Source organism: Dromaius novaehollandiae, chromosome 1, assembly GCF_036370855.1.
Source record: "Dromaius novaehollandiae isolate bDroNov1 chromosome 1, bDroNov1.hap1, whole genome shotgun sequence".
Lineage (NCBI taxonomy): Eukaryota > Metazoa > Chordata > Aves > Casuariiformes > Dromaiidae > Dromaius > Dromaius novaehollandiae.
Window position 1 is genome coordinate 101,502,782 of NC_088098.1, and position 14,668 is coordinate 101,517,449.

Below are 14,668 nucleotides of genomic sequence, written 5' to 3' on the forward strand. Positions count from 1 at the left end.
TGAATACACACCCTGATTCACCTTAATAATGGAAATAATGTCCATCAAATGTAGAAGAAGAAGGAAAGATATCCAGGTACCACATGCTGCCTCTAGAGCCATAATAAAATCCTACTATACTTTCCCTCCTCCCTAATTTGCATTGTACTGTAATTTTCAGTACCATCAGGGTTGAGGTGAGCTTGTAAATACAGTACCCAGTAAGTGTTCAGCCTTAAGATTGTTAGCATACCACTATTTTTAAAAACATTTTCCAGTTGAGGAAACAGCTTCATGAACATTTCTCATCAGGCATTTGCAAGTCAAGAAAAATTAATTTGGATGAAGGTAGAAGGTGAAATTAAACCACAGTCAACCATTCCTCAATTTCCTATACAGTTTCTGATTCCACAGAGGGGAGAAATCCTCATTGCAAATTAACTTAATCCATTTGTATTAAAGACATTTTAGATAACTTCCCCACACACATGCCCCGCAAATGAAAAACAGAACCTGAGTGCTGTGTCTGCAATCACGCTGATCTTTTTCCTTTGCATGTTGCTGCCTCTACCTTTTCATCCAAGGGAATTTTTTAGAGTAAGGAGCACTTATACATTCTTTCTTTGTTCAGTATGTAGCGTAATGACGCCTCAATAAACATGATCCGGAGTATGATATTGTCTTATCCCTTAGCAGTACTTTAAGGATATTCACCTACTTTGAAGGAAGTTTGATTTTAAGACCTTGCTTGTTTAACCCATTCATAGACAATAAAAAACAAGAGAAAAAAAATTAATCACACCTGGCAGCAACTTTAGTAAGTTCTGAAAGGCAGGGGCAGAAAACTGGAAAAGCACCTTAGCTATTACAAAAATTATTTTTCCAGTAGAGTTCACTAATTCAAAATTCCTTCAAAATTATAGTCAGGTTCTGATACCACTTCAGCTAAAGACAGAGAGGAAAGAAAAAGAAAAGAGGGGATGGAGAGAAGAGACCTCAGGGGTCTCTGATCAGTCCATTAGCAATGAACTTATTCACATAGTGTAACAGCAGTGAAACAGCTCTGCAGCACCCCTTTCAGAGCAGGGTTGCTTTCCTCCCAGTCAAATGAGAGAAAGGAAGAGATAGAAAGAGAGAGAACAAACCAACCAACCAACCAAATATTGTCATGCAAAGATTTAAACAAATAGAGAGACCATAACTCCTGCCAGTCAACTCATAAATTCATTACATTTTATTAAACACACATTATGCATTCCATCATATGCATTTACATAGCTCCAGCAGAGCTTTAGAGTCATGAGGCTTTCTCAAGCTCAGTCAGGTTAAAAAGCAGCAAAGATATTTATTTTCAGATAGACATTTAAGGGGAATTACTTCCCCTTCCCTCCTGTTTTTAAATATTACATTGCATACAGCAAATTTAATATATATAATTGAGTTCAGTTGCAGACATGCACTTCACATTTAGGGGAAGGTGGAGTCTGAACAATGAGCTTGCTTAGGCTTACTTATTGCACTAAAAGGAAGAGATATAGGATTCTGGAACACAGGAATGAAGTTAGCAAGCTGTGTGGTAGGGCAGCAATCACAGATACAGAATTTTTGCCTAAAATACCTTCCAGAAAAATGAATAAGTTACAGGAAAAAAAAAATAATTAAAAACAACAAGCCAAAATGGATACAAAGAAATACATCACAAAAAGCACTGAAAGTATGAAATTTCAATGAATTTTAGTTTTGAGATATGGAAGATTTGATGCAAGTATGTCATTTAAATTTAGAGAGAAATGAATCAGTATTTCTTCACCTTGGCTATTCTGAAAGGTCTGCTATGCAGGCAGATCCATCTTATAGGTCCGAAGATTTGGTGGGCATCAAGAAACTTTATCATCATCGAATCTGATGCCTTGGCTTTTCCCCATGAACTGATCTAAAAATATAAAAATTAGGTTAGATTTATGGAGGGTTTTTTGTTGTTGTTGATAGTTTATAGACTCCAGCTGAGATCTTATTCTTATACCCTATATCTCACAATAACTAGTTTCAATGCTTAATTATCCTCAGACGTAGGATACTTCATTTAAATTTCAAGGTCCAGTAGTGTAAACTCAGCCTTTAGCCACTGAGCTTTCCTGTAACACTGAAATCCCCAAATGCAACAACATTCTTAGATCTCATATTCTAGCTCCTTAACTATTAGATCATTTTAGTGATTTGCCTTTTTATGCTGTCCAGTATTCCCTCTTTTTTCTTCAAGAACTAGACACAGTAGTCTCACTTGAGTTGTCATCAATAGTGCCCATACAGATAATGGCACTTCCTCACTTCTCTTTCGGAAGTTCATCTGTGATGATCCTCAAATCTTTCTGATCCAGCCATCCCATGTGTATAGCCCACATTTTCTGTTCTGAAATGTCCCAGTTTACACTGGGCTGTATTAAAATGTATTGTGTTGAATTATGGCAAATTAACCCAAGAATTAGATCAGGCTGCAGCAATAACCTGTGCTCATCTTTTACTGATCTGCCAATCTCTTTGTTGATAACAATGCTGAATAACACATCTAGTATGTAGTTTGTTTATTAAATATTACAAAAAAAATTTTTAGACAAAATGTGTTTATAGAAATTTAGCTGTAGAGTATCAGCTCTACTATATCAACAAACCTGCTTTTATCAACCACGGCTCTGGTTTTGCTCAAAAATAAGTGGGTAACAGGCTTAGAATTCATGATACCCTGCTGAGTAGCAATTATAATTCATCATCTACTGTTTTGTTATTGTGCCCACAGAGGATGTTGAGGTTTTACCATTCAGTATTTAATACAGTAAATACAGTGAAATGTCTCGAAAAGAGAAGGCAACCTGATTTCTCCTTCTCAAAGTGTCACTGCAAGATTTCTCTGGTTACATGGCAAGCACCCAGTTTTCCTTCTGGATATTACCCCCTTCTTTAAAGTTGCTTTGTGCCATGATTGGTAATTGTCACTTTTACCCAAAAACAGTGAAACACATTCTCTGGTGTTCACATCAGAGTAGGAAAGTAAAAGACTGAAGTGTCCAAGAGAACCCATAACAGCTTACTAGTGTTTTGCATTTCAACCTCAACTCTTCAACTCCAAACAAGTCTTGGGTTTTTTGAACCCCCTTCCTCCAGTGGAATCTCTGGAAACAGATTACTTACAAGGAATTCTTTGTAGTGATGGCTCCTCCACACTACGTATAGCAGGGAAAACTTATCCTGAAATGGAGTTTTTTTGTACTGCATATTTTCTCCCCCCCGCCCCCAGCCCTCAACCTCATATGAAAAATACCTGATTATTTAATAGCAACAATATAGCGTACAAGAAATGAATTTCACACTTATTTTTATTCTGCTCCAGGGTAACCCCATCAATATTGCAAGTGACTATACAATATACCTAGAACTCAAAAGTTCTTCTGCTCTTAGTCTACAAATTAGGCATCTTTTCAGCATAGACAGCAGTCTTTTGTGGAATTAGGAATAGTCTTATAACTGCTTTTGTGCTCTTCAGCATATGATTAGTAACATGATGTTACGAGGACTTTCAACAAAAAAGATTATATTTACATGAAGTCTTCTTACTGACTTTCACCAAAATGTCTCTTACCACATAGGAGATGAAGAATTAGCGAGAGAAATACCCTTAGTTTTTGCAATATCTTCAAAAGTTTTTTATCCTGCAGGAGTATATTTTTAAAGCTTCAGGAGGAAGTATGCACACAGCGCTCCCTTTTTTTTTGCTTTTAATATGTAACTCCTCATAGTTTTGAAACTTACCCCTTAATAATGAGGTCATTTACTTCTTACTAAGAGTAATTCAGAAAAAAGCAGTCCATAATACATTATAAAAATGTTTTGGAGAATCATTCAGTTGTGTTGCTAGATTCAACTCCCATAACGAAAGTCTTAGAAAAGCCCCAAGAAATAAATATTAATCAAAAACTCAGCTTCTATTTTGATTTTATCCTTCTAAACTACTGATTTCCCAAGAAACCATCTTTTGACAGACTTGAACTGAATAAGATGCAATTTTAAATTTGATTTTAAACCATTTTTCTGATTTGGTATTTGCTTTTAAATGCATTTTCCTCAACTCCAAGGTACAATGGACAGAACAAGTCTCTGATTCTCCATTGTTATAAAGGAAGGCAGACTGCAACCTGACTCAAAGTTAATAGAATTCTTCACAGGCAAAGAAATACGCACCTGTGTAGGTTTGGGGTGCAGGAGTACAATTAATTAGGAAAAGATCCAAAAACTCATATACATCACCTGTGAGTAGAAAAGAGAGATTTCAGTAGATGTGTATTTCACTAGTGGTGATAATCAGATCACCTCCCAAAGGAAGTGCATAAGAGCATCTTCATTTTATATTTACATTTTAATAGGGAGATGACAAGAGACAAAATAATTTGCCACCAAGGCTACCCAGCAAACACATGGCAGACACCCAGTCCAGTACTCCTTCTGTTATGCAAGCTATTTGCCTAAGAGAGCACACAAGTTTAGCAGGGCACTTCACATTCCCTATACCTAGCCACCAAGATATACAAGCCTGCAACATGTGGGTTGGTAAGACAGCTGCAGAGCTTCCCCTTAGCTCTCCTTGGTCAGGGCTCAGCTCACCCCTTTGACGTGTAACCCCTGAGACTCGTGAGGCCCCTTGGGCCAGCAACACTTCCCAGCACAAGGTGGCTTATCAGAACTTGGCCCCACAAACAATCAAGTCTCCTCTCCTCTTCAGCCAGAGCTAAGCAGTAACCCTTGCATCTAAACCAGTAGCCCTTCCTAACTTCCTTTTCCTCCCCACTCTTAAAACTCCCAGCTAGTTAGGGGAGCTTTCCATGGCCCCAAATGCTGAAAAAAAGACTTCAGAAGGCAAAGACTGCTGCGGGAAGAGCTCTGCTGGCCTCTTCCTCCATTTTAGACTTTCAAAATTTTGCTTTAAGCATCCCCAGTGAACTCAGCTCAGGCCAAACAGCAAAGATAAGGTCATGAACAGAGGACTGGAATCAGTCTTTGCTTTGGGAGAAGAAATATATAGAGTGGACAATTCAAATAATATGTAATGCAAGCCAAAGATTTGTTAGGACTTAAACTCCAAATATACAATATTCCACTTCTCCATCAGTGTCGTCATATCTTGCAATTTCACTAAGCTTTGCATGTTAATGTTTACTGCTAAAACTTCTCCACTTGGAACTTAGGGATAATGAATCTCAATAGTTTTGTATTTCCCCCACTCTCTATGTCTTCTAGTTTAAGGGCTCAAATAACAGAAGATGATTATGTATAAGAAATCCATATGCACAGTTACAGGTATGGATCTTTATTTTACAATCTCATGACATTTAAGCTAACTCCAGAATTTAGGCCTGACAGTGCTAGAATGGATAAAAAATAAATTTGAGATGGACCAGTGTGCAAAATGATTCATATTTGCCTCTGATTGAGACAGAGAAAAAAACTAGATTCAAGCTGAACTGGCAGAAACAGAGTTAAAGCTATTCTCCAAACAGCCAGATGTTCCTGCATTTTACTAACAAGGATGGGTGGATTACCAGGTGATCCATGTAGCAATGCTAATGAGCCACATTGCCAGCAGATACATGAGTGTAGGGAGGTGCAAGGGACATAAAATTGCACAAAGCAGAGTGAGGAGTAGATAGTCTGTGTGCATAAGTGAAGCTGTTTGCATTCTAGAAGTTAGCAATATCTTGCCTGGCATTTAAACTGGCTGAAACAAGTCATATTTTAATCTGTATTGATGTGCCTGGAGCAAGTCTTGCTTTATCCTGAATCGATCCCAGCTCAGAGCAGCATTATTGTTCACATCAAACTATAGACAAATGAAGCCTGTTTATGGACTCAGTCCTGCTCACAGGGACAGAAGGTTTTTTCCACTGTTTTAGTAGTCAACAAAGTTCTTTTGACTGAAGCTTTATATTAAACACAGGCACACATACATACACACACAGAGAGATTCTTCCCAGGCCTGATTTATAAGCAAGTCCCAGCAAAGTAAGTCTGAAATAACAGCTTCGGAAAGTTACATGTACAAAACCTCACTAGATCAGGCTATTTTTCATTCTTTATCCTTCCTACATGCACACCAATGCAAATACTTGTTTTCAAAATAAAACAGAGTTATTTCTTCTGTTTTGTGTAGAGCAGAGGTAAAAAGAGTGCAAAACTACCACTTTGATAACATTTTTCACCCAAACTTCTCTAAGGATTCCCTAGAAGAGTGGACTATAAGTGCCTCCTCACAGATGAGGAAATTGAGCTTTATGGCAATGGGAATAAACCAGTGAGGGGGTGAAAAATGACACCTCTGCTTCCTAAGCTCCCCTACTTGTCATAACTGCTCTCCTATGAACCAAATACGGTGGTGAAAGGGAGACAGAGGAAGCAAGCCTTCAACAAATAGGGATGGAAACTTGAAGAAAAAACACACAGGGTCAGGGGAAAGGCTGTTTGCCTGTTTGAAGTAATAAAATTTGCAAGGAAGTTTTTGGACAGCCTCAGAAACTGAGAAACTAAACATAAGGCATCATTGTCTTACGGTTCCTCTCAAAGACAGCTCTGCTAGAACTTGCTAAGCTGTTTGAGAACATTCAGTTTATTCAGCTGTGATTTTCAGAAGGCCCAGAGATCTGATTGGTATCAAACTTTGGTACCAACTGGTACCCGATTCCATTTTTAATTGGAAATCAGACCCTTAACTAATATTACAGCATTTGGGACAGGTGTGTGTGTGCGAGGGGAAGGAAATCACAGCCTTAAAATGCAAGAGTTAGGCCTGAAAACCCAAACCTGTAAATATTTATCATGCAAGCAGTATTTGCTATGGTATTATTGCTAAAGTATTATGCTTTCCTCCGAGCTCCACTCAGGAGTATCACAGAGCAAAATCTGACTGATACATTTTCACATGAAAATGTGAAGCTGAGAAGCAGATATTGGTCAGATCAATCTTCTCTTACCCAGCGTTCACCTCTGGATATAGCCAGAATGCTTAGAAAAACTAAATCAATGCCACATCAGTACAGTTTTGTGTTCCAGCTTTATTACTAAGGTGCAAGTTGACAGCATGTTAGAACTTATATGAAGGGTTCACGGGGAAAGCTGCCTACAGTAGAGGTAGTGAAGTGGAAGCTAGTGAGGAGGAGTGCCATGATTTTGAGCATGCCTCTGGTGAGCATCATTGCTGTAAGAATGGAGCTGTCCAGATCTCTCTGATTCTTGACTGTTGTAGGAAAATGGGATCAAGAGAGGGTGATGGAACCATCAGCCAGGCAAAGCCTCCATAGAGCAAGGAGCTGCTGGTACGTCAGTGGTCAAACAGTATTTCTCCCTTATAAGCCTGGAAAACTTTTCCCCCTTCCTTATCAGCTTCAAGTGCACCTTCCCACACAAGGCAGTTACTGGGAACAGAGTATCATACAATGCTTTGTACCACAAGCTCATATTTCAAAATTCTCAGAAAGAACTAATGGAAATAAATGCATCTTTAACATAACTCTTCCAGTTTCAGCTTAATTTTGTCACTTACATGACACTTCCAGTAAATAAATATTTCAAATGGGAAATCTCCCATGGAGATGAGTATAAGTTTATTGATCGTCAAGGTAATAACTCTGAAACACAGAAATCTGAAACCTCTTGACCAGAAGGGGAATAGAAAATACCTCTTACAGGAGCCAGCTTTTATGAGAAGATAATTTAGAAGCTTAGGGCAATAAAGACAAGTTTGAGAGCAGTTACAATCCATTTTTAGATTATATTACCTCTAAGTCCTTTTTTCTTTTTTTCTGAAATAACCTGCTTCTGCGTCTCCCTCTACTGCAATCTTCCTTCTTTCCCTGTCTTTCATCAGAGCAGCAAGAGAATGAACATTATGAATTATTGATGTAAGCAATATAGAAATTTCATCAAAAGAATTTTTTCCAGCAAAAACTCCAGAGAAAGGTTTGGACAGGAGTAGAAAACCTACTCAGCACAGGAAGGCATGTGTATAGCTATCTGTAGCAGCTCTGTACCTTCCACTGCTTTTCAGAAATCACTGAGAGAAGTGGAATAAGTAGTAATCCAGAGCAGGCAAACTGCACCAGAAAAAACACATATCCAGAATACTCATGGGCATTTGGGTGATTGTTACACTGATCTGATTGGGCTCCCATCAGACCCAGGCAGAATGTAAAAAAGAAAAAAGTATTCCTACTGCTCTCTATTGTGGATTCTACACCAGTGAAGGAATCTCTTCCTTTCGCTTACAAAGGGAAAGTTTTTCTTTCTTCAGTGACCAAACCTGCAAACATCAGGGGCTTAGTGCCTCAAGGCTTCAGCATTTGGTTTCTGTCTTACAAAGTAAGAGTTACAAACAGCCATGTATATCCTAGTTGAAGGCATGTTTGTGTCTAAAAGGACCTTTAGAAGGCTAGAATGATCAAGGAGGGTCCAGTGTACATGAATTGGTAACACTAACGTAGGTGCCTGCCAGATACCTATACAATGATATAGGCATCATGGTTAGTGCACTGGGAGACCCTAAGTCCATATTTTTCTCAGATAATTCTGAGTGAGATTTGTATCGACATTCATGAACCCAAAAATGTAGAAAGAAGTCTATTGTTATCTTTATTCCAGATCTCTCTCACAAAAGAAGAGTGAAGAAGAAGATATAATTAATATAAGAAGGCATGGGATCCAATGTGTTTTCCAAACTCTGAGGACTGCATTTAGTGTTTTGGATATACATTACTAAGACCACATAATAGGAGTTCATCAGAAGTTTTTTGAATACATATTCATCCCTTCAGCCTCTGTTAACTTTCTCTTCTCTCCACTGAGTAAAAAAACTGTGCTTAGCCAATAAGCTTGTTCTAAGCTAATAGTCATCCATGTTAACTGTCAAACCAGGCACCAAGAACCTGAATCTAACTTCACATCTGCCTTTAATAGGAAAGATGGAGACATCTTTTCCCTTTTTCTTCTGTATTAGTGGGTATCAAATATGTAAGTCTGAGCAGTCAACCTGCAGACTTCAACTTCAAGCTGATCAGTTGTTATGGTTTCAATATCACTTAGTTTTTCTTCTCATTCCTTTGCAAACATGTCAGTCTCCACCCAGTGCTTCCACTCCCTTTGCCTAGGATGAGTGACTATGCATCCTCATTTCTTATCTTTCCATCTGTTTGTCTCATATCTTGTATTGATGTTTTCATTGTAGATTCACTGCACTCTCCTTATCTTCCTGTACAAGAGCTGTTTCATCTTAAAATTCTACTTTCATAAGCCTTCCACACATAGTTATAATCTGGATGATTTGATAATTATTTCATCCTTACTTTATATAGTCTTCTCTTGATGATTACTCCTTCTGTTCTCTTACTTCAAAATACACTTCTTTCTTTCTTCTCATCATCCTCTCTTCTCTTTTACTATGTTATTTTCTGTTCCAAGACTATGCCTGTGTTTTGTACTTAAGCTTCAGAGTTCTTTCAGGATAAATCTTACTTTATATTTGTGAAGTGCCATGTAACTTTACAGCCATATCAGTTATTTTTAGTGCTAAAAACAAGGATTAGGATGCTCCATTTTACAAGGCTATAACCTGGTTTCCACTTAAAATGGAAATGAGTACCATCTTCAACATACATCAATAGAACTTGTTTGTAACGTTTCATGCTCTAGTAACTTTCATCTTTGTTAAGGCTGAAGAAGTCAGTCCCACATGTCACATTTAGAGAAAAATTGGCAGAAATGGCCCTGAAGACATAATAACCCACTAGCCCAAATAATTTGCACTTTAAATGTAAAAGTCTGTCTTTCAAATCTCTGAAGTTTCATCTCTCAAAAATCCCCTCTAGAGATTAATAATCTAATAACCCACTGAAACAAACACTTTCCATAACAACAACAACAATGCAGAGGAAGGATAGCAAACCTGACAAACAGATTAATCTACTACAGTTAATCCATTGGCAGACTAACTGAAGAACTAAGGCAGTTGAAACAAGCATCGTTAAACTTTAGAACAGTGCATGTGAAGAGTCTGAAGGGGACAGCACTTCTTATGTGGTTACTTTTTTGGCTTCATATATCTGCATTATTTTAATAAAGAAGTAACATTTAGTAACAGTTTACAGTTGTATAAAGCTACAATAACAGCTTAGATAAAGTTATTTTTCTAAATTCTATATTCAAAATAGAGGATTCTATATTGTCTGTAAAATCTATACATTACAAATGCAAAATTTAGAGTATTACATACTGTCCTGATCCAATATCGGGAGGGTTTCGTTATGATCCCAAGGACGAGATTAAACCCTAAAACCGGTCAAATATCGTACAACCTTTTAACTTTATTTTCCACGAAGTGGGGAGAAAAGGTGGGGAAAGGCAAAGGGGAGGTGAAGGGGAGAGGGGAACAAGGGTAAGGGGAAAAGATAGAGAAAGTTGGAAAAGGAGAGAAGAAACTAGCTACCACCACTCCAAGTCCGATGATGTTCTGCTGACTCCATTCGAATCACAGCTCAAGCTGGGTGCCTCCAAAGAGGGACTTACTGATTTAGAAGAATCTGTCTTTGCTGCAGTTGTAGAATGACACACATGCAGTAATTACAGCTTGAGCTGGGTGCCTCTGAAGAGGGACCCCAAACAAAGAAATCCCTGGACAATTATAACTTTCCAATCTAAGCTCTCCACCCCTCACGCAGTAATTAAGACCAATAGTAACATTCAGGTCTGGGGTCTCCTGCTCCCTATTGGGTCTCATCGCTGTCCCTAGGCAGGCTGTTTATCTTTACTGTTGCAGTTTCTGCTGACAGATGTGTCTTCATTCCTCGGGTCCCACCGTTGTCAATTAACAACTAACACTGCCCCAGCAGTGAAAGCGTGTGTTATCTCCCAAGGTCCTGCTGAGGGGGAGATAGTCCAGACCCTCCTACTTAACACTGTTTCAGCAGTGAGAGGAGGCTTTGTTTCCCAGGGTGCTGGTACCCAAGCAGGCCTTATTTCAAAGCCTTGACATCCTCCCTGTCAGAGTGTGAAGCACAGGAATGCAGACTGCTGGTAACTCCCTTATCATTCCTGCCTGCACCAGCTCTGGGGCCCTTTCTCACTACCTAAGGCTTCAGCAAATTTAGCTACTCATGCTAAGCAAGTTTTACAGAAGTTGTGCTAAGCAGCAATAATTTACAGTCCGGGTCCCAAAGTCTCTGCCCGATCGTGGTCTGGTTCGGCACAGGCTCGGTGTGTCTCGGGTGGTTGCAGGAAGACCATTTCGGGGGCCGCAGCAGCTCAGTCCTGTTTCCACCAGGAACAGATGGCTTGTTCGGGGTTATGGTTTGCTTGCACCGAGAGATGTTTAAGGCAAAAGTTCACTCATCTGTCCGCCACACATACGCAACTTGAAAAGTCAGCAAGAGAAGTAGAAAGATCTTTGAGAGACATAGTTAAACATATTCCTGAAAACTGATATCCTTTGACAGTAAAGTATACCCTCTGAATACAAAACTTACAAAGCCTTCATGATTTGGGAACTTGGAAAGAATAGTGCATTTTAGATAAGGAGAAAGGGATGGAGCTTACTACATAAAAGCATGTAGTTTTTAACACAGTACAACATGGAAAATGTACTGCGCATTGTTTACAGATGTGGTTTCAATTAAAAAAAAAAAAAAAAAGTTGATCCTTCCCTCAAATTCAGACTAGAGTTGCACTGACATATCAAGAGAAAAAGAAAGATTGGTTTACTACATTTCCGTTTTCAATTTAGTCACAAGCATGATTTACTGTACTTCTCATCTGTTGGTCCATCAGCATTCAAGAAGAGCAATTCATTTTTGGATCAAAATCTGTGTTTAATTAACTGAAGATGTGCAGTTGTAATATATTCTACACATGAAGGCACAATATGCCCTCGATTAGCACTACTATCGCGTTGGTTGCTGAAAATCTAACAATTGCTATTGGAATGTAAGAATGAGAAAATGTCCTCTATAGGAAAAGTAGTTAAAAACATCTTCTGCTAGAGAGGATGAAACTAGAATTGTAGAAAGCAGATCTTTTGTTTCCAGCAGGAAAAATGTGAGTCAAATGCTGAGCAAAGAAATTATAGAAAGCAGGGAAGTGTTATGTATTTTCAATGTCCCAAATTTAGATTGTTTTATTTTTTCTGGTCTAGAATCATATGAATTATTTTCTGTACGACTGCAGGAGTTCACAAGCTCCTCTACACTCATCAGCAGCACAAAGCAAAGTGAAAGCTGATGTCCTCCACCCCACATAGTTATTAAAGCCTACATTCAGGGAAAAACATGCAGATATTCGTCATCTACCTATTCTTACCTAGTGCATGTCCCTTCCTAGTCATGGCATCTGTCCACATTCTTCTCCTGTCTCCTTCATTCAGGGAAGTGCACTGCCTCTTGAGTTTGGAAACAAATTGCATTGGGAGAGACTGAAAATGTGGGTGAACTGAAAAGCTGCAGCCTTACACAGGTTTGATTACTTAAAAAAAAAAAAAAAAAAAAAAAGTAACAGCTGCAAAAATCATAGAAAATGTACCTGAGAGTTTAAATATATGTAGTTTTTAAAATGAAAATCTATTAGTCAGTTACATTGTGAAGTTATCTGACATACCTGTTATTAAGGTTAAGAGAAAATTAATGAAATTTTCAATAAAAGATGAACTGGTGCAAAGATATTAAGAGTTTGATTTAGAATGTGAAACTTCCTGTTCTCAGATCTGTACAATTTTCCTGCTTAATTTACATAACAAATGAATTCCACTCACAGATTAAAAAGATTTCAGGCTCTCTGTTCTTACTGTATTTGATCATGAAGAATTACCTGGCACACTGACATTTTGCAGGAAATCAGATTTTGCACTTTTCATGGGCTATTTCCTTTCATAGCATTAAAAAAAAAAAAAAAAAAAAAAAAAAGACGTATCGACAAAATAGCTATGGATGCTTGTAACAAATCTTGGTATGGAATGCAGTCTCTACGATGCAATAAAAAAGAAAAAGAAAAAGAGAGAATGCCAACTATATACATCTGTTACCACGACATCTACAGTTTCATCTGACTTACTTAAAATGTGAGGCCAGGTCCTATTCTCATAGTTGAAGTCCCGAAGTGCAAAAATACACAAGAATATCATAACTAAATATACAAGTAGCCCTACTAATGTCCAGAGTAGTATTCATAAGTTCCAAGTTATACCTGAGTATGCGACTGAATCAAATTCGGAATACAGTCTGAATGCAGATTCAATTACATATGGACCGTCCAAAGAGAGGTTAATTCTGTACAGCTACCTTTGCAAGCAGAGTGTATCACAGATAAAGGAAACTGTCCCCAAAAGACCTGTGGGAGGAGAAGAGTAAGCAAAGCAGGCATAACCCCGTGTCTCCTTTGCCAGAATACTTATGCTTTGGAATATTGGGGAAGTGTCATTATCTCTAGTCATTTCACATTCATAACAAAAATTCTATGGATTTATGGCAATATTTAAAATTATATGGAAATATTATATGGCATTATGAGGAAACCGTGCTAAAACAGACACCAAGCTGTCATGCCTCTGTAAACTGATTAAGATACAGAAAACACAGCAAAAAGTCTCATGAAGCCTTTAATACGGTATTTGAATTGCAGGGTCCAACAGAGGTCATCTTCATCCAAAAGGGAGGGAAAGAGGAGCCCTGAACTGACACACACAGAATAGAAAAATAAAGTGCGCTTTCAAGAGCCTAGTTCAAGCATGGTCCTTCTGTTTATGTTATGCAGTAACACTGTGTAATACTGGCAAGCCAAGAGGGAAGGCAGCCGGGAAGACAAAAACAGTCATTATTCCCAGGATTGTGGGAAAGGATAAAGATTCGCTCAGATAGAATATGTGGCTCCAGCAGTATTGGATATTCAGTCAAACCACTTCCTTGAAATCACAAATAGTTCCAACAAGGCACTGTAAAAGACCAGCTCCTGGGATGCAGCCTGCCTGACGTTCCATCCTTGGGGATTCATTTTTGCTCCTATACATTTTTTTTTTTAATTAGAGTTCCAAAGTCTGTTTATGCCAGACAATAGATAAGTAAAAGGTCAAAGTTCTCAAACAACAGAAAGAACAGACTTAAAATATACGTATTTCTTGCTCTGATTAAACAAAAAGATTGCTGGATAAAGGAAATATAATCTACCCTATGCTGGACTGATTTTATAATTAACAGTGGCATGGCATAAATGGAATAACAGCTTTCTGGAATTACAGCAAATATGTCAGGAATAGATTTCAAAAATGTTAGATGAACTAATAACTGGAGACTTAGCCTCTGTACTAAAACTGAAAAGAATGAGCTTTTCAGACATTAGTTTGTAAGACTATTTTATTTTTCTGCTCTGCTACAGGCTTGGTCATTTTACTTGCTGTCTCTATTTCAGAGGAATAATTGTACCCCCCTGAGACAGGGCTGTCTTGCAAGGATAAATACATAGGTGAATAAAACAAGCACACAGGAAAGCAGATGGAGCAGCATGTCACAGATCTGATAGAGGCATCTGTTCTGCATCTCAAGTGAATAACTTCTCTCATAATCAATATTAGGTACCTTCCAGCCATGAACATATGGAAAAGAAGTGACCACTGATTCAT

The 14,668-nt window shown here is 38.2% G+C and overlaps 1 long non-coding RNA gene across 1 annotated transcript; it reads right to left on the reverse strand.

Moving 5' to 3' along the window:
- Positions 1-1,190: 1,190 nt before the first annotated feature.
- Positions 1,191-10,621, reverse strand: LOC112983206 (uncharacterized). The gene is made up of 3 exons (XR_003259174.2): positions 10,576-10,621; positions 4,213-4,278; positions 1,191-1,912 (listed from the first exon to the last, which is right to left on the reverse strand). It is a non-coding gene; the product is annotated as an uncharacterized LOC112983206 (long non-coding RNA).
- Between the last annotated feature and the right edge of the window lie 4,047 nt (positions 10,622-14,668).